The 20,514-nt window shown below is 32.5% G+C and overlaps 2 long non-coding RNA genes across 2 annotated transcripts; one reads left to right on the forward strand and one right to left on the reverse strand.

Annotated features, from left to right (window-relative positions):
* Window positions 1–1,044: 1,044 nt before the first annotated feature.
* On the reverse strand, window positions 1,045–5,146 carry LOC128239764 (uncharacterized). Its single transcript, XR_008261919.1, has 4 exons — window positions 5,018–5,146; window positions 4,304–4,432; window positions 3,888–3,997; window positions 1,045–1,727 (listed from the first exon to the last, which is right to left on the reverse strand). It is a non-coding gene; the product is annotated as an uncharacterized LOC128239764 (long non-coding RNA).
* A 3,030-nt stretch (window positions 5,147–8,176) lies between these two features.
* On the forward strand, window positions 8,177–9,387 carry LOC128239769 (uncharacterized). The gene is made up of 3 exons (XR_008261920.1): window positions 8,177–8,218; window positions 8,440–8,511; window positions 9,316–9,387. It is a non-coding gene; the product is annotated as an uncharacterized LOC128239769 (long non-coding RNA).
* The last annotated feature ends 11,127 nt before the right edge of the window (window positions 9,388–20,514 follow it).

Consider the following 20,514-nt stretch of genomic DNA (forward strand, 5'->3'; position numbering starts at 1 on the left):
CACAATGGAAATGAACATCACGTTAATGTTGAACAAGAGCTGTCACAGAGACAGCGGGCTCGACTATTCAGCCGCTTTTCAGTGTAAGGATTGAAAAGTTTTGGTGAAACATGCATGGTTCACTGTTAGATAAGATTTCAATGCAATTCATGTGGTGCGATATTAACATAAATGTGGTTACATGGAAAATTTCAACCAGAATGTTTAAGTCAAATAATAAAGGGCAATTATTTGCAAATAACAGTTATATATCTTGGTTATTCAATTACATTGAGTGGTTAAATACCATTCTATAAGGTCTCAATGCAATACATCGAGTAGTTGCTGGGAAATTTACCTATGTGTGCTTACACGCAAAACCTTAACCAAAATTTCTATGTCGAATAATAAAGGGCAATTATTTGCATTAAATGAAACTAGAGCTATCTTACATGGGGAGGTTTGATGGTTGAGTACAATTGTATGAATTTCAATGCAATACATGAAGTAGTTGCTTTGATATTTATATAATGTGTGCTTGCTCACAAAACCTTAATCAGAATATCTAAGTCGAATAATAAAAGCCTATCATTTGCATTAAATGCAAAGTCAAGTTACCTTACTTCGTTAATTTATAGGTTGGATGGTTGAGTACTATTGTATCAAGTCTCAATGCAATACCTCAAGTAGCTGCTGAGATATTAACCTATGTGTGCTTGCACGCAAAACCTTAACCAGAATTTCTAAGTCGAATAATAAAGTCCTATTATTTAGATTAAATGCAAACTACAGTTATCTAACTTTGTTGATTCAGTAGGTTGGATTGTTGAGTACCATTGTATCAAGTCTCAATGCAATACCTCAAGTACTTAATGAGATATTTACCTATGTGTGCTTGCAAGCAAAACCTTAACCAAGGTGTGACGCTGACGCCGCCGCTTGGGTGAGTAGTATAGCTCTCCATATTCTACGAATAGTTTAGCTAAAATTGATATGAAAATACCATCTGCATGCAGACAGAACATGGAAACAAACAACATAGCAAATGAAAAGTGTTTTGTACAAACGAATAGTACAATGTTTTATTTGCATATCAAAATCAACGTAAAGTAGTACTACATTCAGTAATTGTCTGTGTTGGAAATATGTATGTGAGCAAACTATGCATGTTTTGATGAGGTTGGCAATAAACACATGTGTAAATGCACATGAAAAATGTATCAACATTATCAACATATACACTAAAAGAACATGTACAAATGTATGAATGAAACATTTATGTGTTATCAGTGTTTATGCACCATTTTCAATAAAAGTTACAGTATAAAGTACAAAAAATGTGGTAATTGCAGCATTGCTATATTATGATAGATGGTACAGTGTAATTGCAAGCATGTTTAGTTGTGGGATACAGATGAGTAAGAGATGCTTATGAGTAAGAGCTGAGCATCGTTAATAAAGCTTGTTTGTCGTTATTCAGTAAAATATACATTGAAATTGGCTGATGAAATAAACAGAGCATCCGAAAAGTTTATGGTAAGTTTGTGGTACATCTCGTATTCAAAACAAGTGACAGTTTGTGTGCTCCTCCTCATAATGATTTTTATGGCAACAGGGCAATGGTCCATTTAGAACGTCTAAATGTTCTTCGAATATTGGCTTGAAGGCATGTTACATCACAGCTGAGTACATCAGAGCTGAGTAAATCAATATCATGGTGGCGTTGACTTCCTGAGGGCTTCAGTTTTCTGAAAGTACATGTACCACATACATAGTCATTAATATTCATTGCATTATAGAAATAGGAAGTGATTACAACACAATTTTTTGGAACTTAATAGAAACTTCTATTTTTATTTTATGGGTGCTGAAATTTGTAAGTAGTTGTTTATTTTATATGCATACACAAACAGGTCTAGATGAACAAAGACGTCATTTGAAGGTGAAATGGTGGGAACTGATTCATTTCTGAAAAATGCATGCATTTAAAGTATGATGGAAAAAGAAATTCAATGCAATGTAAAGCATTGTATGAAAATAAATAGTAAGTAAAACCTGACCTGTTGGTATCTGAATTACATGCAACATGTAAACATTTAATGTTGATGAAAAATATACCAAACCCTAACAATACATATATGACTGATAACTGTGGTCTTGAGCCTATTTAAGCAACATTTTTTCAGAAACAGACTCCAAAACTCATATAGTTCATCTTCAGGCTATATGCAACACATACTGAAAGTTTGGAAATGATATATTAAACAATAAATGAATGAGACAAATATTAGCACCTGTGTTATTTTCATAAAAAGCAGAAACAGCCATTTCCCTCAAATGGTAAGCTGCAAACATTTGAAGAGCCATTAGTTCCTTATGCATTAGAATAATTTGACCAAGTAAAGTTTTCCTTGTAGCTTTCAATGGTGTCTATAGAACTGCACCACAAAAATGGCCTGCCTGCTCTTTTAAGAATTTTTCTAAGCAAAATAAAGTTTTTGCACTTCTTATGCACTTAGAGTTTTATATAAATATGAGGCCTATGCTCTACTGGCTGGGTTTGTGTGGTCAACATCACTGTATTCGAAAAGAACCAACCCCTTATGGGTATCTCAATACTCAAAACTGAAGACAGTATCATGTTCGCAAGCATTTATTACACATTTTTTAGCATTTTTTTATACTATCAAGGCCCATAATCTAATCATTTCAAGGCCCATAATCTAGGCATGCATGGGCAGATCTAGCTGGTTTTCGAAAGCAACCCAGCTCTAATGGATATCCATATACTGTAGAAGTTTCATCAAGATACAATCAAAACTAAAGACTGTATCCTGTTACCGAGCAATTGTTTACTGACATATATATATACTGATTTATTTAACTATCAAGGCCCATAATCTAGGCATGTATGGGCGGATCTGGCTGGTTTTCGAAAGGAACCGAGCTCTTATGGATATGTAGATACTGTACAAGTGTCATCGAGATACAATCAACCCTGAAGGCTGTATCGTGTTAACAAGCAATTGTTTACCGATACGATGATTTTTTCATACTATCAAGGCCCATAATCTAGGCATGCATGGGCGGATCTGGCTGGTTTTCAAAAGGAACCGAGCTCTTATGGATATGTAGATACTGTACACGTTTCATCAAGATACAATCAATACTGAAGGCTGTATCGTGTTAACGAGCATTTGTTTACACGTTTTTTATACTGTCAAGTTCCATAATCTAGGCATTCATGGTCGGATCTAGCTGGTTTTCGATAGGAACCGAGCTCTAATGGATATGTAGATACTGTACAGGTTTCATCAAGATACATGTACAATCAAAACTAAAGGCTGTATCGTGTTAACATGAATTGTTTACAGATGCACGGACGCACATACTACCTACAAATTACCATCGCATAAGCTCTACTGGCCAAAAAAAAATGACATAAAGCAATACTGAAATGCTTCAACTTGTCATATTTTGCTTTTCTTATCCACTTATTATAGTTATATACAAAGGTAACAGAACTGTTCAGTTTAACAAAAGAAATTTAGTGATAATGTGTTTATAGACAATCTAAACACCACTTTATGCCAAATTGTTTGCTTCCGGGACAAATGGCGCAACAAAAGAAATGGCAAGAAAACACCAAAACTGAAAGATTCATGACAACTGCTAGTGTTTTCATGTATCAGGTGGCTACATGATGTAGAAATTCAGAGATAGCATTAATATGCCTATTTTTATTTTATTTTTTACTTTAAGTATCTGTATTGAAGGCTAGATTTGGCATTAATTTCAGAGTACAGCACTTCACCAATGTCTATAAGTTGCTTATTTACACCTGATTTGCTATAAATCTCACTCATTTGATCATTTACAAACAAACAAGTACTATAGAGTTGACTTACATCTTCATTCTTCTGAAATATTGGATTCAGAGCTGCATCTCCTTGATTCAGATTGCAGGACTACTGCCGGGAGGAAAAAGGCGCAGCTAACTGGAGCTTCTTAGCATGATCTGCAAGCAAGACACAAAAGCAATGTTTTACACTTATAAAACTATCTGCCAATACTGTTAAGGTTTGAAAAAGGCCTGTAAACACTCATTTGAGGCATACACAACCTTTTATGTGGTCATAAATGTGATAAATATGCAGAAAAGCTCATGAATTGAAAGATTTTCAGGACAAATTTTATGAAATATGTAGTCTTTTGGACATTTTGCTATCAGTTTTTAACAATTCAAATGTTAATCTCATCTTATTGAGTACCCAGATGCATTTTGAAAGCATTAAAACCAGACATGCTTAGAATTTCTTCTTACTTGGAGACGGTATTCCTTTCTCTGAAATCCTTGCTGAGAGCCGGTATGGAAAACCACATGAGACCACAATTTTACCATGACTAGTTCTTGTCCTTGAAGATTCCCCTGTGGCTACAGCAACCAGGCTGGCTATTGAAATAAACAATACATTAGGGTTTTAAGACATTTATAATGTATTAAGGTTGTTTTTTTAATGCATGAAGGGAAAAGGTTCTAATCTTTAAGAAAGCGGCTCACTTTTAATTTCTTTTCCATTGAGAAATGTCAAGTTTTTCAATGTATAAACTGAATGAATAAATGAATATATATGAATGATTGATAGAATGGATGAATTAATTACTAAAAGGTGGCATTATTTCTTTAGAATAGGGATCTCATTGTGTTGCTGTGATTGTTGAAGTAATGTTTTCTTGCCCATAAGCTGAAAATCATATGCACACTAAATAAAACATCATTCTGCATCAAATGTGCAGTAAGTTTTGTTTAATTGTTTATAGAATTTTAAATTAATGTAATGTTTGCTTAATAGAGCAAACAAAATGTGCGAATATATGCACAATACAGATCCAAGACTAATACAAGTCAGCAGTTTCATTAAAAAATAATATTATTATCAAAGCCGCACCAGAAATGATCGACAAACAACATGAAAGAAATTCATTTAGGAATGGAACAAACAGTATCAATGGGCTTATATGACCCAAACTTACTCACTTTATACTTCAGTTTGGATACAATTTTCCATTATATGATCTTGAAGTACTAACAAATTACATCATGTCGGCATGTTGCCATACACCAAGTACAGCTCGGCCGGGTGGGCAGCTCGGCGGGCGGGCTTTCTGGTTCTTTACAGTTCCTCCCGGGTCTGTTAAAAATAATAAGAAAGGAAAATAAATCAATCAACAACAAGGTCTACCCAAACATACAATCATTGACGCCCTTATAGCCTATAAACATACTCAATTAACACATCTGGCATACCAGTTTAAATTGATGGGTTCAACTTTTAAGTGTTCCTCCACGACCAAAAGCTGCTCATGACAGGTGCTTCAAAGCCAACACTTGAAGATGAACCCAATATCACGTTTCAGTCTGAAAACTACTGATGTAACCTAAACTGGCATTTTTCTTGGGCTTTATTTTATATAAAGACGTATTTATTACATACTGTAAACATATTTGAGAACGAAGGTTTTTTTTTACAAATATTAAAAGAATAGACATAAAATCTATTCATTCTTAATGTTTACACCTATTAACAGAAGGTGTACTTGCAGTTTGAAGCTGTCAGCAACTGTTTCATGCATTAATCATCAAGCATCTGACTTAGTGAAAACTCTAGTTTCACTTCGCGGCAGCCATTTTGGATTTTTGTTTACATTCTAGCTAAGTCTATAAATGGTCTAAGAACGTTCAAAGTCCAATTGTTTTCGTATCAAAAGTGATAAAAAACTATGAGAGACCCCTCCCATGCTTAAAAACAAACCAAATAATCCTTTGTACTTGCCTTAAAACATGAAAAAAACGTTTAATGAAATTTTCACTTTCGTTTTTCTTTTAGAAAAAAACACGTTTTCAGTTAGTTTTCAGTGAACTCTGACTGGATCCCAGAATATTTCATCATCTAATTTTAACTAGAAATAGCCACATGGTTCTCCGCAAACGTTGATATATATGTGTTTTAAAGGGGGTATAAAACCGGTACCAGCATATGGTCGCCTTCCGTGGAAAATTAATATTCATGAGATTCATAAGGGAAGATTATTACAATCGACTACAGTACATTCCTACAACTACGTAGTAGGTCATCTAAGGTCACGAAACTGTGTGAGCCACGAACGGCACGAATGCATAAATTAACGAAAAGCATAATATACGTCATCAAAATTAGCTAGATGAACTACACAAATTCACATCCTAATCCAAACAAATTAAATAATAGAATAAACACGCATGTTCTGTTCATGATTTAGGCCTCTCAATTAATGTAGGTCACGCACATAAACAACGCACATTGACAGGTAAATATACAGTGTAAATAATGAAGCAATTTCAATAACTGTCATGCCACGCACACGTAGAGCCGTTCATGTGTAACAATCTGATTATAAAATACTTACAATACACATTTATTCCAGCTGAAGTCCATGAGACACGCTTAGGCAGGACGCTTACAAAATGGCAACGATCGATAAGTGAAATGACTAGAATCTATGCTAAATAGAAGCGGAGTTATCTGTATAATATACTTTATCGATATACGATTTCCAAAAGGCATTCACTTCGTTCGTTTGTTAATTGATCAGTGAAATAGTGTTTACATATCATTTCATTTTTAAGGAAATTTTAGAATTGTTTGGAATCGATTAATCAATTATGGTAACTACTTCTTATAACCGACTCACACCTGTAACAATACACTTGGGTTTTCGCCGTTTTCGAGCGGTTGCGTATAAATATGTTGTAATCATTTTGTGATTTTTTAAGCTGCATTTTCAGGGAAATGCAAAATGTACCAGTTCAAGTGTACATTACTATACATCAATTCAGATTTGTTGAAGTTTAAAGATGTCATGTGTATTCAAGCATTCAATGAGCGCATTATTTCGACCGAATCATCGTGTAATCATTTGTAGTAACGATCTGATGTGCCTACTATGAACGTGGCCCTGAAGGGCCCCCGTTCAAAAACGATGCAAAGCATGTGTGTGTCTCTTGCACTCATGTTAGTTTAACATCAAAGTTGTATGTTGTCCCATTGATTGAATTCAATAACTCATACACCCTCTCATTTCAATGTGATGATACTAAATAGGATAACAACAAAGTACTATTTTCAGTATAAATCGATATTGGAAGCCTATCACACTCAGATTTGATGATGGAACCGAGGCCAGTTTTGAGGTGGACTTGCCAACATGGAAGGCGGTAGTCGAGGATAAAGGTTGGTGTATTTTGAAGATAGTTCATTAGATGTAAAACATTTAGACTTTCCTTGTAATCAATGAAATACTTTAGTGTGGTTTCTCTATTCATTAGATAATATTTCATTGGTTTTGTGAACTGGTGTTTATTGATAATTATGATTAATTTAAAATCAAGTGTATAACAATTGTTTTTTATATATATATATATTAACGTATAATTATTTATCCTGATTCAGATTAAGCCATATCTTAATCTTCTTCAGATCAGTCAATGATTGAGAAGCTGGTGAAAAATAATGAGGAAGCTATGATTGGCAAGGAAGGAGGTACAATTTCTTACTATCATTCATAAAGTGTGATATTGTTAAAAATAATATAAAAAGGTTGTCTTGATTAACACAAGCGGAAGCCCTTCACTAATAAAATGTCTTATGGGCTTGCTCAAATTCTGAATTTTATAAAGCAGGTCTTGTTAACAAATTTGGTGCCAAGATATAGTATAAGAATTCAGGCTTGTTCATCAAAAGTCTAATTTCGATGACTGTTAAAATGCATGGGATTGTATTTTGTTTTGAATTAACATAGGTATTTGTCACATTATAGTGACAACTCATAAATAAAACATGTTTTTTTTTGTTGTTGGTAATTATTTACATTTGAATTTCGACTTGCTCATTAAATGAATCAATGGATGTAAATGTATATATCTAATTGTGATTGGGTTCATATGATGTGTATAAAGGGAGCACTTCTGTCTCGCTATAAAGCTAGCTTTTATAGTGACAAGGTTGAGTGTCCGCTTCCAGGGCAAGAAGTTGTGGGTTAGAACCATGACAGATGCACAAAGCAATTAGTGCAGTCTGTTACATAATGACAAGATCTAAATGAGTTAATGCATTTTTGTTATTTCTTGCTATGTAAATTTTGCAAATGTCTATTGCAGAATCCGAAGCAGGAAGTAGAAGAAATCAGGAAGTGCCATGCTGTAAGTGTTTTCACAGATATATTCATATATGAAGAAAATTTGTACTCTTGTCTCGATACATGATCAATGGACTTCTAATAGTCAAAACCAGCTGCAAATGTCTAAAAGGACCCTTCTTATTACATATGCATGTTTTACTGTTAAATTTGTACTTACTCCAGGATGTTTTGAAAATATATAAATTGCTTAAATTTTCATCTGCTTTTTCTATTTCATTTCAGCTATACCAGACCAGACTGTAACTCAACAGCCAAGCACTGACCAATTGGTCCCTTCAGCTGAGGATAAAGACAGTAACGACTTTTTCCATTTCAGTATTTTTATTTGAGAAAAAAAATAATGCAAATGCAGCATACACACTTATCAAACTTTTTACTATGAAACTAGTGTTTTGAATGCTACATGAATGCTACGGGAAATTATGCAATTGTTGGTGCCCATATGCATTTAACATTGTGCGTTGTAGTTGATAAATATTTTACATATGACTGCTTAATGTTTTATATGTTCCCTAGGGCTCCACTTGTGAAAATTTAACTTTTGGTGATCTCCGTCAGTTAAGTGTTTTACTTTCCTACAATGATGTAAGCAATAATCCTCTATTTAATTCCTCTCTGTTTGTAGACATTGCCTGGAAACATGAAGACATACTGATGCTACTCTCTGCGTCAGAAGACCGCAAGGATCTGTTCAGCAACAGTGCTTTTAAATCAAAGGCGGTTTGGAAAGAAAATTCTGAAGACATGGCCTTGAGGGGAGTTGTATATAGTTCAGAAGCCTGCGAAAAGAAGTTCAGGTCGATGAAATACAGGTATATAATGTAAAGAAATGTCCAATGCACTATCAAGGATCTAGGCCATGGGCACAATTAAGGATTCAGGCCGTAGGCACAATAAAGGACATCTGCCATTCCAACAATAATGAGACACATGCATACGCAACAAGACACAAACACAGATGTGAAATAACCTTCGCTTCTTTTCACTTGTTTGCTGCTGTTTTTTTTAATATGGAGTACTGTTCCCATTACACTAGTAGTAATTGTATATCCAACAGTATAGAAATATTACGATTGTAACATGATTTTTCGTTTCAAGATACCGAGCCATAATGGATGCCTGTGGAAAGACGGGTAGAGGTCGAAGTCGATGGGAGTATATGGAGCGGATGGATAGTTTCCTGTGTAAGGACCCGGCTGTCCATCCGGTGCGAGTGATAAGCTCATCCAAAGGTATTTGAAAATACATACATAGAGGCAAATGCAACCTTATAATGGGTAATTACTGGAAATTTCAAATGACATTTTTTTTCGTTAATAAATGTTTAATAAAAATGTCTCAATCAAACAAAGATAATTAAAATTGCAAACACTGTTGTTGAATTTCTTGCAGTACTGCATCTATTACTGAACAATTATATTGATAATAAGTTCTCAAGTAAAATTGCATGTAATTAATTATTTGTCGAATAACATTGACTGACTACAAGTCTTGTTAGTTATTATCTTTGTGCTGTCTATTTACTGTCTATAAGTAAGGTTACATCTAGGTATATCCATTCAATTGTAAATGAAACTGACAAAATATTGGAGTATTGTATCTTTATATAAATTTGTAATTTATGATGTATTTTACATGTTATTTTTCTTATATAGAAATAGAGACTGTCAATAGTGAGAATGCAATTTATATATATACGAGGGCTGTCCCACTAAATCATAGACTTTGTTGATAAAAAAATCATACGACGTCACATATGAAAAATACTTTGCATCAAATTTATTCAATATATATAACAAATAAAAAAAAATCAAGAAAAACTGAATCGTTATTGTTTAGTATAGATTTCATACATTGTTTTTAATGTACAAGTATACCTTACCGGCGCATATATACATACAACACATAGTATTGCACACATTTTGGATACCATATATCTATTTACAAGTAAGAAACTAGAAACCAATGCTTGTTTTAAAACTTAGTTAAATCAAACAAAATAAAATACTGAAATCATGAACGCGCACAATCGTGCATACTTAAAAAAAATGGGTATAAAAATCGAGTATCATCCCGGTCAGACCGTAGATGAACTGATTAGCATTTATTTCTAACTATACATAAAATAACGCAATAATTTAAGTTATAAAATAACAACAACATTACTTACACACATAAAACAGTCTATAATTAAGAATATCGTTGCAGGATTTGGCACTAAGTCTTGCCAACATGTTATTTGCTACAATATATTTATATTATAATTTGCAAACAACATAAATCCAACAATCCTCACAGCCCCACATGTGCTCTTTGCGCTTAGATGAGCTAAAAATTATTTCCTTGTCAAACACCGCTGGTAATTGTGCGATTGTGAAATTTATCCACGTCTAGGTCATCAGCATATATCTCTGGTTACCAGGGCAACGAAAGGAAAACTTTTGAAGATCATATTGTTTCCAAAAATTTCAACACAACATTAGTTTTGGGCACTTGAACAAGAGGACTCAAATGACTGATATTTGGTCATCATGGACGTCCTTCTTTCATTGATTGTGTTTTTATGCACAAGTCATTTGTCACCAAGAAAATCATACTTTATAAGCCATTTATAAAGTGGTTTATATTTGCGAGACATAATATTATTATATTTTTCTTCATTGTATGTTAGCCTTGGAGGTTGGAGATATCGCAATATAAATAGGTTTAGTGTAACCGCACATTGTTTAGTGCAACACAACCTCTGTCATAAATTAGCCTCGTTTTGGATGTGCAGCAGCGAAAACTTTTCAGAGAAGTTTTACAAATTTATTTTATCAGCTGCGAACCACCCCTCCACCCTCCATACTATTTATCTAGTTCGCTTATTTGTTGCATACATTTTATTGTGGGCGATTGCCGTCCAACTTTGTGATCGTTTTTAAAACTTTACAAACCTTTTTCCTAATTTAAAACTTAAGAAATAAATCCGTCTGGCAAAATCTATATCTGCCAGACATTTTCAACCAGATATGAACACTCCAAGGGGGGTAATAATGTATGATCAACTTTCAATTTTGGCTCAACTTTAAAATATTACCTTCGATTTGACAGTAATATGCTACGTCCTAATCTTAATTATCATCATAATCAACAACATCATCACAACCACCATCATCATAATTTCCACAATCACATCCACCACCACCACCATCATCCCCACAACCATCATCATCATAATTATCATCATCATCATCATCATCATCATCATCAACGTCATCACCATCGTTTTTGTTGAAAAATTTGAACTCTATTTTTTAGCTTTATAACAAATGGTTAAGTTAATCCTCATTATGTGGCAAAAAGGCACAGTTGCTCCCCATATAAGCAAGTTCTGCCTTATGCGTTGAGTGTCGCCGTATGCGTCGATGCTACTATGCAGCGTTACGGAGCGTTATATTAACTAATATGACAGACATATATTTTTCATTAAGACTTGCACAATGTATATCGTCTACATAAAACATATATATTTTCACATAACATGTCAACGTGTATATACAACATGTAATGGTAAATACGTTTTTATATAACACAACATACTATGTGTTACAAAAGCAGCATACTAAGTGAAACAAAATTGGAGGCTGAACTAAATATTTATCTTTCAACATTCAACAAATTATTTCGAATAACAAGAGATTCTTTAATATACAAAGCTAGTTTAATTAATTCATTCCTATCATTTGATTTCAATAATCGTAGAAATTTGTAAACAGAAGGGTGCATGTAGTAACAACGTTTTAGATATTTCTTTCTAACATCGGAATAACATGGACATATGCATATAAAGTGAAATTCATCTTCAATATTATTAATAGTTGCAAGTACAATAACGTTCCTCTTTAGGTATTCGTTTTTTTTTTGCATATTCTACCAGTCTGAATTCTCAGGGGAAATACAGATAGCCTTAAACTGGAGAAATACAAGCGTAAATGTGTTGGTAAAATATGGAGGTATTTTTCGTATTCTAATGAAGATTTAATCTCTTTACCTATAGTTACAAGAAAGATCATTGATGCAAAGCATCAAAGGGCGCCGTTTAATAGTTTATGCATTTGTTATATGTTGAAAAACAAGGAATGTCAAGGCCAACAAGCATATTACAATGCATCGAACCGCATCCATGAAATTCTCAAAATATTTGTAGTATTCTGCTTAACAACATAGGCTAAAGCATTGAAATTGTAGAGTTTCAAGTTGAACATTTCATTATGGGTGTGGTACATTAATGAACACGACAGAATTAGGGTGCTTCAATACCATGAGTATTTTGAAAGTAATGCTCTGGTCAAGAAAAAGAGGCAAAGGGCAATAATTCTGTAATTAGCTGAAATACAGCTATAGTCATTGTGCACTGCACTTCCTCTTGTTGTGCTTTACCATTGAATGATGTTTAATGAAATTCCAAAAAGTAGTTTTCTTGTTATGCTACGGAAAGGAAAAGGAACAAAGGGAATAACTCTTGCAATTCGCTGAAATAGAGTTATTGTTCTTGTACACTGCAGTTCTAATCATTTAGGGGGAGGGGGCAAAGTCACCATGCTGGAATGACAACTTGAAGGGAAGAATAAGTTTCTTGATTATTTTGGGAATTCATCATGAAAAAGTGACATGAAATAACCATTTTTGTAGTACTTTAATAAACATTATCATTTCGTATGAAAGTTACAAACATTAATAGAACATAATTATTGAACTGTTATATAAAAAGAGAACATTGTTTACTAGATGAAATGCCTTGTTTTTATCTGTTTAATAATACTAAATTGTATGAAATTGGACAAATTGCATAAAAACTGGTCAATGGAGTTATTATGTTAACTTCTCCATTTACATGGTAAAGAAGAGTTGAAAATGGATGTTTTTAGTTCATAGTGATATTAACACAAAAATAGCATGTGTCTTATAGGACAATGGCAAATTTTTCAAATATGATAAAAATAATGCATACAAACTGAATATGTATCAGACTATGCATGAAAGAAATAACTGTTTCTATTTTTCACAAAGGTTTTGAAATACAACAATGCACATATAAGCATAAATAGGCCAAATATGCACAAAATAATAGTAAACAATGTGTGAAAGTGATACTGAACACTTAAAATAATTTCTTTGTGTATTAAATGAATATTTACGAGAAAAGCAATACTAAATCAAGTCCAAAATGTATAATAACATGAAGAACACCCCTTTATGAATATCTTCATAACAAATCAGAGTACATGTAAACAATAATCATTTATATCATTAGTATCAAATGTGTCTACTTGAAAGTGTGTTTTCATTTGCATTAAATTAATATATACCAGAAAAGCAATTATAAAAATCCTTAAATGTATAAGAAACTGAAGACAACAAAGAATAACACCCATTTATGAATATCTCCAAAACAAATCAGAGGTCACCTAAACAATAATCATTTATACAATTAGTATCAAATGTGTCTAGTTTTTGTGTGTCTGTTCATTATCTTTAAATGAGCATCTTTAAAGTGAAACTCTTATTTGAAATCAATACATATAACAGGGCTTCCATTAAGAATTTGAAACTGGAAGTATAAACTTCCTGTCCATCAATTTTGGAAGTTTTACACTGAAATGTGGAAGTTAAAATCTCCCGAATACAATATCTTTTTCCACTATTTTTCAATAAGAATGTTAAAAATCAAGTAATTTGTAACTTTAACTTGCCAAATTCAAAGACTTATATTATAATAAATCATTTTATTTTATTTTATCATAAGACTGATTGAAATTGTGACCATAAAAGTATTATTGACACAAGGTTTGAATATTTTGAACTTCCAAGCTTTCTACTTTGGTGGTTTTCTTCAAAATTATGGTTTTGTAATTAAGTTTTTGTACTTCCTAGAAATCAATTTTGAAAGTTTTAACCCATTTCTAAGGAGTAATATACTTCCTTTAATGGAAGCCCTGCATATAATTGTATTTATAACACACATCAAATTGACTGATAAAACAATAACTACTTACTAAATAATGCATTTACTGAAATATTGTTTACTGATTTATAACAAGCTTGTGACTCTGTTTATAATAGCAGAAAGCATGACAAATATTAAATGATTGGTGATTGCTAAAAGATTTACTGTGGTCTTCTATAGTATCACAAGGCAGAAATACCATGTTTTATGTTCATTCTTATTAGCAAATTGAACTCAAAATCCTTCATTAGAAACATTGTTGTTGACATCTATCAACCCATTTTGAAAAATCAAAACAATAATATTAATTGTGATAAGTCTTGTTTGGGAGAAAGAATGCATCTTTAAAAATAGTGTGTGTTTTTTTCACTTTATATGAAATATGAACCAATTCAATTTGACAAATGAGACAAAAAATTTAAGTTAGGAAATAGAAGTAGTAATTGTACATAATACAAAACAACAACAAAATTGACAAAGCTCAATATAACAGGAAATCTATTTGAAAACAAAAATTATTAAAGGCCATAATTATTTAAACTGAATTAAGGTATTTAAGTTATACACACTTTAATAAAAGCTTTCACCGACAACAAAGTTATTATCAAGGTACACTATGGGACTTTTATCCAAATTTTGAAGATATTTTACCGTGAGTTAAAGTTATTTAAGTTTCATTACACCCAACCCCAAACTCCAAGGGCTACAAAGAGCGAAATGTAAATATTTTGTCTATATTTGATTTTTGTTTCACATTATCAGAGCTTATGAAATAAACACAACAGTTTCTGGTGAAATAAACTTCAGTTAACAGAAACATAAGTTCAACCGAACAGCATTATTGATACACATGCAAAAAAATCATTTTGATTGATCTTGTGAGTCTAATGAACAGAGCAGTATTTCGATGTTTGAAAATATAAAGCAGTTTTATAAATTCATAAAAAAAATAATAATAAGACAACCTGCTGAAATCATTTTAAATATTTTCTATGATGTCTAATGAACAATTTAAAAGACAATTTATGATAGTTTACCGTTCAATTTTGAAGAAAATATACATAATGCCATGTATCCATACGTTTTTATAGCTAATAAAATGCTTAAAAATCAACCCTTTTCTTGTAAAAATTGATAAAGCTTTATTGGACTTATTCATAAAATGTAATCATTCAAATAAATGAATTTTACATATGATATTAACTCAGAATTCAGATTTAAAAACAATGAATGTACTTTCAAATTAAAATATGTAAAGAAACAAGAACACTATGTACATGTAGGCGGTAATGCCCCTCCAAAAATGTCAGAGTGAAAGTTCTCAACTAATTTGTCTTTTTAATATTATAACATGTAAACAGTCTCTGTAGGTAATCGATGTCTATTTGTTTTATTTTGTCAATGGTATTCTTACATTTAGAATTTTTCACAATAAGTCTTCACTCTTCAACATTTGAAGTTTAGTCTGTTCCCATGCGTTTGTACTTGTAGTGTGTGCACAGATGATGAATACTCAATGCTGAGTCAATGCTGAATTGGTTTTTATGCCCCTTCAGGTTCTTTACCCTTCTAGAATGTTTAGTGCTGTAAAGGAAAAAATGTACTTTAAAAGCCTTTCTAACTTATTAGTATAGATAATAATACAGCCATACATATACAAAATAAAATATAAACAGTTTAATATTTCTCGACATTATTTAAAAAAACAACAACAAGCTGATACATACATGTAGATAATATATAAAGAAAATTACTAAATATATCAATAAAATTCATCATCATCATCATCATCATCATCATCATCATCATCATCATTGTCATCACCACCACCACCACCACCACCACTTGATTATTGAATACAGTGAGTTTATAAAACAACAAACACCAACTCAAATATGTTTTATATGAAATACTCACATCATCTCTATCAGATGTGACTGCCTTGTGGATGACATGGATGCCAGATCTGTCTCAATGATCTAACATAGTATTTAATGCAGGCTGGAATTCTTCATAACCCCAATTTGTTGACTTAGTAATATTCAGTCATTTCCCTACCTGAAAGAAATTAAACTTCTGATTATCAACCGGCAGAAACTACAACTGTGAAAGACAAATGCACATCTACCAATTATACATTCTGCACTAATATCCGTTTTAGCCAAGAGTAAATTGGTAAGCACAAATGTGTAGTTGTGCATATGGTTGATAATGATTCACAACAGTACGGGGTTTTAACGAGACCTACACCAAGCAAATGAATGTCGCTAGTGTCAAAGCTGTCGTGGCTTCCAGCCCGAAACCATGTATGTCTTTTCTTACAGGTTTATTTTGAAAATATGCAGTTTGTAAACAAATAATGGATATGTTCATGTATTATGGTATGTTAAAAATAGGTCACATACCAAAACACATCATTTTTAAACAAAATTTTAAGTCTTATATTTTTCTAAGATAAAACAATCAAATAAAAGATTACATACTCACATCATACACATAAATAATGTGCATAAGTACATTTAAAAATATGCAACATGTACATAATGCACCAGTCAATTGTAACCATGGCCCCCCAGGTCCGGGGTTATGCCGGGGATAGCCAGGGAAACGGGCTGTGTTTTTACCTTTCAGGTGGCCCTGCAGTGCCGGGTGAATGCGGTGGTTTTGTCTTCGAGCAAAATATAGCGGGGAATATGCCTTACCTAGGCTCCCTGGGGTGCGGGGGCATATGGCAGGGATTTGACCATCAGTTCGTCCTCGCAGGACGAGGATTTTACCTGGGGTTGGCTGGACCGAAAGTCAAAGAAACCATGCCCCACCACCGCATTCACCCGGCACTGTGGGGACACCTCGAAGGTAAAAACACGGTCCTTTCCCCCCGCTATCCCCGGTATACCCCCGACCGGGGGGGGGGGGCGTGGTTACAATTGACTGGTGCATAAGTAGATGTAAAATGTATATTTATAATAATATATAATTATAGTACATGTATGTAAAAATATTAACACGCTGTCTTAACATTTAGCAAATAAAAATGATTTAAGAATTCCAAAGATAAATTAAAAAAACAAACATTTTTGAACACATCAACGTACAAAACTACTCAAAAATACTTACATACATAGCCCTTTGATACGAATATCCCAGTTCCATGCCGATTGTTGACATTCGTTTTTTCGACAGAAAATCTTCTCTTACGCGTATAATTCACTTATAATCCATGTCTTACTGTAATGACTCAAATTGTTAGGTGTATCGTAATCAACTGTCAGTGTGCACTTTCAGTGTTTACTTATTTTAAACGTATATTCATGATAAAATCATCACCCGAGTTTCCAACTGCTACGATGTAGAAATTCCATTATTGACCTATGAATAGCGGGGAAATACCTTCTGGTTCTAAAAATAGCAACATCCGGTATGTGTTACAACTCGGGGACAATCGTAATAATTTTTACTAATGTCACCTTCAACACATTAACAAATAAAGTTAGGTGAACATTTAATTCCAATATCGATTAGATTAAAGAAAAAAGATTACCTCATGGTTAATCAATGCAGTAAACATAACAAAACAACATAAAACATAATTATTCCCATTCACATAATTACCGGTCCACATATTTTACATTTCCGGCACATGGTATTTCAGATATTTCAGGTAGCCAATCGGAAAACGTAAACGAATCAGAAAAGTTATTCAACTTATTGGTTGTTCTTCCGAAATAATGTTATGAAGATAAATTGAAGACTATCAATTCAACAATAAAAAACATTTTTAACATCCATGCAATCGCCACCCATTTGCATTTTTTAATCATTATAAAATAACAGTAAAACCCAACTGTCAACCAACTTAAAAACCGCTCCTACCACTAACTAAAATAAATTCCCATTCCATAATAGGCGCGCACTTCAGTGCGGCGCCAAAAACTTAAAACTTTACTATTGTTAAGTGTTCAGAGCCGATTTTGATGAAAAATATCTAACAGTCTACGTTTATATTCATACGAAAAAACTTTACAATATATATTCGCAACATTTTCAAATATATAATTAAATGTTCTTGATTAAGAGAAAATTCCCCGTGTAAATGAAAACAGTTCCAATATATAATAGTTAAAATCATTTACTACATCGATAACGTTTCCATTGTAGGTCCAACGCTCAGTGGCTAATAATCCACCACCGATGTTTGACCTACAATGGCAATAACATTAACATCAATAGTAAACCGGATTCAACATTATTTTGTAAATACAATTCAAAGTGTTCAACAAAGACAGAAAATAAAAGAGCGCGCATTACCTCCCCTTGGCGTTAGCCAACAGCATAATTAAAATACTCCGAATAATTATAACATGATTTCACACAGGATTTAACTTGTTGGTACATATCGCGTATAATTCTAAGAAGTTTGCCTTGGATTCCACATTTATACATTTTAAGACAAAATGCATTTCCATAAATGGAATCAAAACATTTCATCATATCGACAAATATAACATACAATCGTTTATTTTCATTTAAATATTTTTGTACTAATGACGTAAGTATAAATATTGCATCAACCGTAGACCTGCCTTTGCGAAATCCGAATTGTGCATCCGAAATTATGTCATGTTCATTGCGAAAAAAGTTCAAGTCGTTTGTTAAGCACAGAGGTAAATATGATAATATAACTTTCTTCACAGTTGTTTTAAAATAATACTAAGTCACTCTCATTGGCACTGTTGCGTGAGAGTGTGGTCTTGTGTTGTTGGTGAAACCGTAGATAATTAACTTGTACGGCTTAGTTTATCATATTTGATTTACAACGATTGTGAAACAAGTTATTACAACATTATAGATTTCAAGATTTTAAGATTTATTTACAGAATATCCAGAAGGCCATAGCCCATGTGGACAAATATATATACAATATAGTGTTTTCAGGTGATTCCATGCATACAAATAACAAAACTAGACAACCAAAAAAAAACACACAAAAAAAACAACAACATAAATATCAAATATTCAAATACACCAACTTCATAAGTTCAGTAAATCAAAATATTTTATAATGCAATCTATTAATTAAATTAACGAGTCAATAACGTTATATGTTTAATCACAGATAAGTTGAAATAAAGGGTATACATGTACATATATACTATAGTTGTTCTATGATGAGAGTTATGTTTGCAAATATCTGCAACTCCCTATATCGGACAACCTATACAAAACGAAACTATAGGAATCCTAAGGGAAATCACTTAAACTTTTAAATTCACTTTTGTAATAGTCATATCTGAATCAGGTAAGATTAGATAATGACTGTTAATGTAACAAAATTTAGAGAATCATTGTACATGAACACTGTGTGTAAATATTCAGTCTTATAACAATACAGACCGAAAGTGTGTGTCGAAGTGAAAAGTTATATTTAATAAATACTTATAGATTTAAGCAATCATGCGTACTTTTAAAAGCGTACTTATTTTGTTTTAGGTAGAGATACTTCACCAGAAGTATTTGCATACATCATTTATGCAACTATCACTTTCGAATTTGTTTGACTAAATAATAAAAGCTGAACACTCACTTATTGAACAGTACTTCTATGTAAAAGTATATCATACATATTTGTTAAACTAGTAAATATTTATAACTAACTACACAATACAAAACGTTACATGATAAACGGATAGATCACAATACACATGCAATAATTAGGACGCATACATGTCAACTGATCTAACTAAAAATGCACTGTAAACATATATACTAAGATTTCTTAATATGTCTTCTTTATCAGATGTAATTGGATAAACTTTTGCATGTTTGGTCTATAAGATATTGGTATATATTTACGTCTTATATCAGAGTATAGGACACATTCCAGAACAAAGTGGTATTCGTCTTCTAAGACTTGACATGTATTACATTTTCTCTCATCAACGGGTATTGGATTGGGTTTCGCCCATCTTCCACTCTCGATCATAAGTCTATGTGCATATACACGTAATCTTGATAAACTAAATCGAAACTTTTTAATACTGCATGAGATTAAGTAAGGTTGGAGTTTAAAACATGCTATAATGTTATAAAACAAAGCTCTACTAGAGGCTTCTAATCTTCCGTTCCAGTTTTGGATAAAATTATCATTTAATCTCTGTTTAACATAAGCAAGAAACAATTTATTGTTCCCTACTTCTTGGAAGAGCCATACATCATAAAAACCGAGTGAACTCAACAGATCTCGTAATAACGAGCACCAACTTTTCTTATTAGGGTACCTTTCACAGTCATTCAATAAAGTAAGATAT

Source organism: Mya arenaria, chromosome 1 (genome assembly GCF_026914265.1).
Source record: "Mya arenaria isolate MELC-2E11 chromosome 1, ASM2691426v1".
Classification (NCBI taxonomy): domain Eukaryota; kingdom Metazoa; phylum Mollusca; class Bivalvia; order Myida; family Myidae; genus Mya; species Mya arenaria.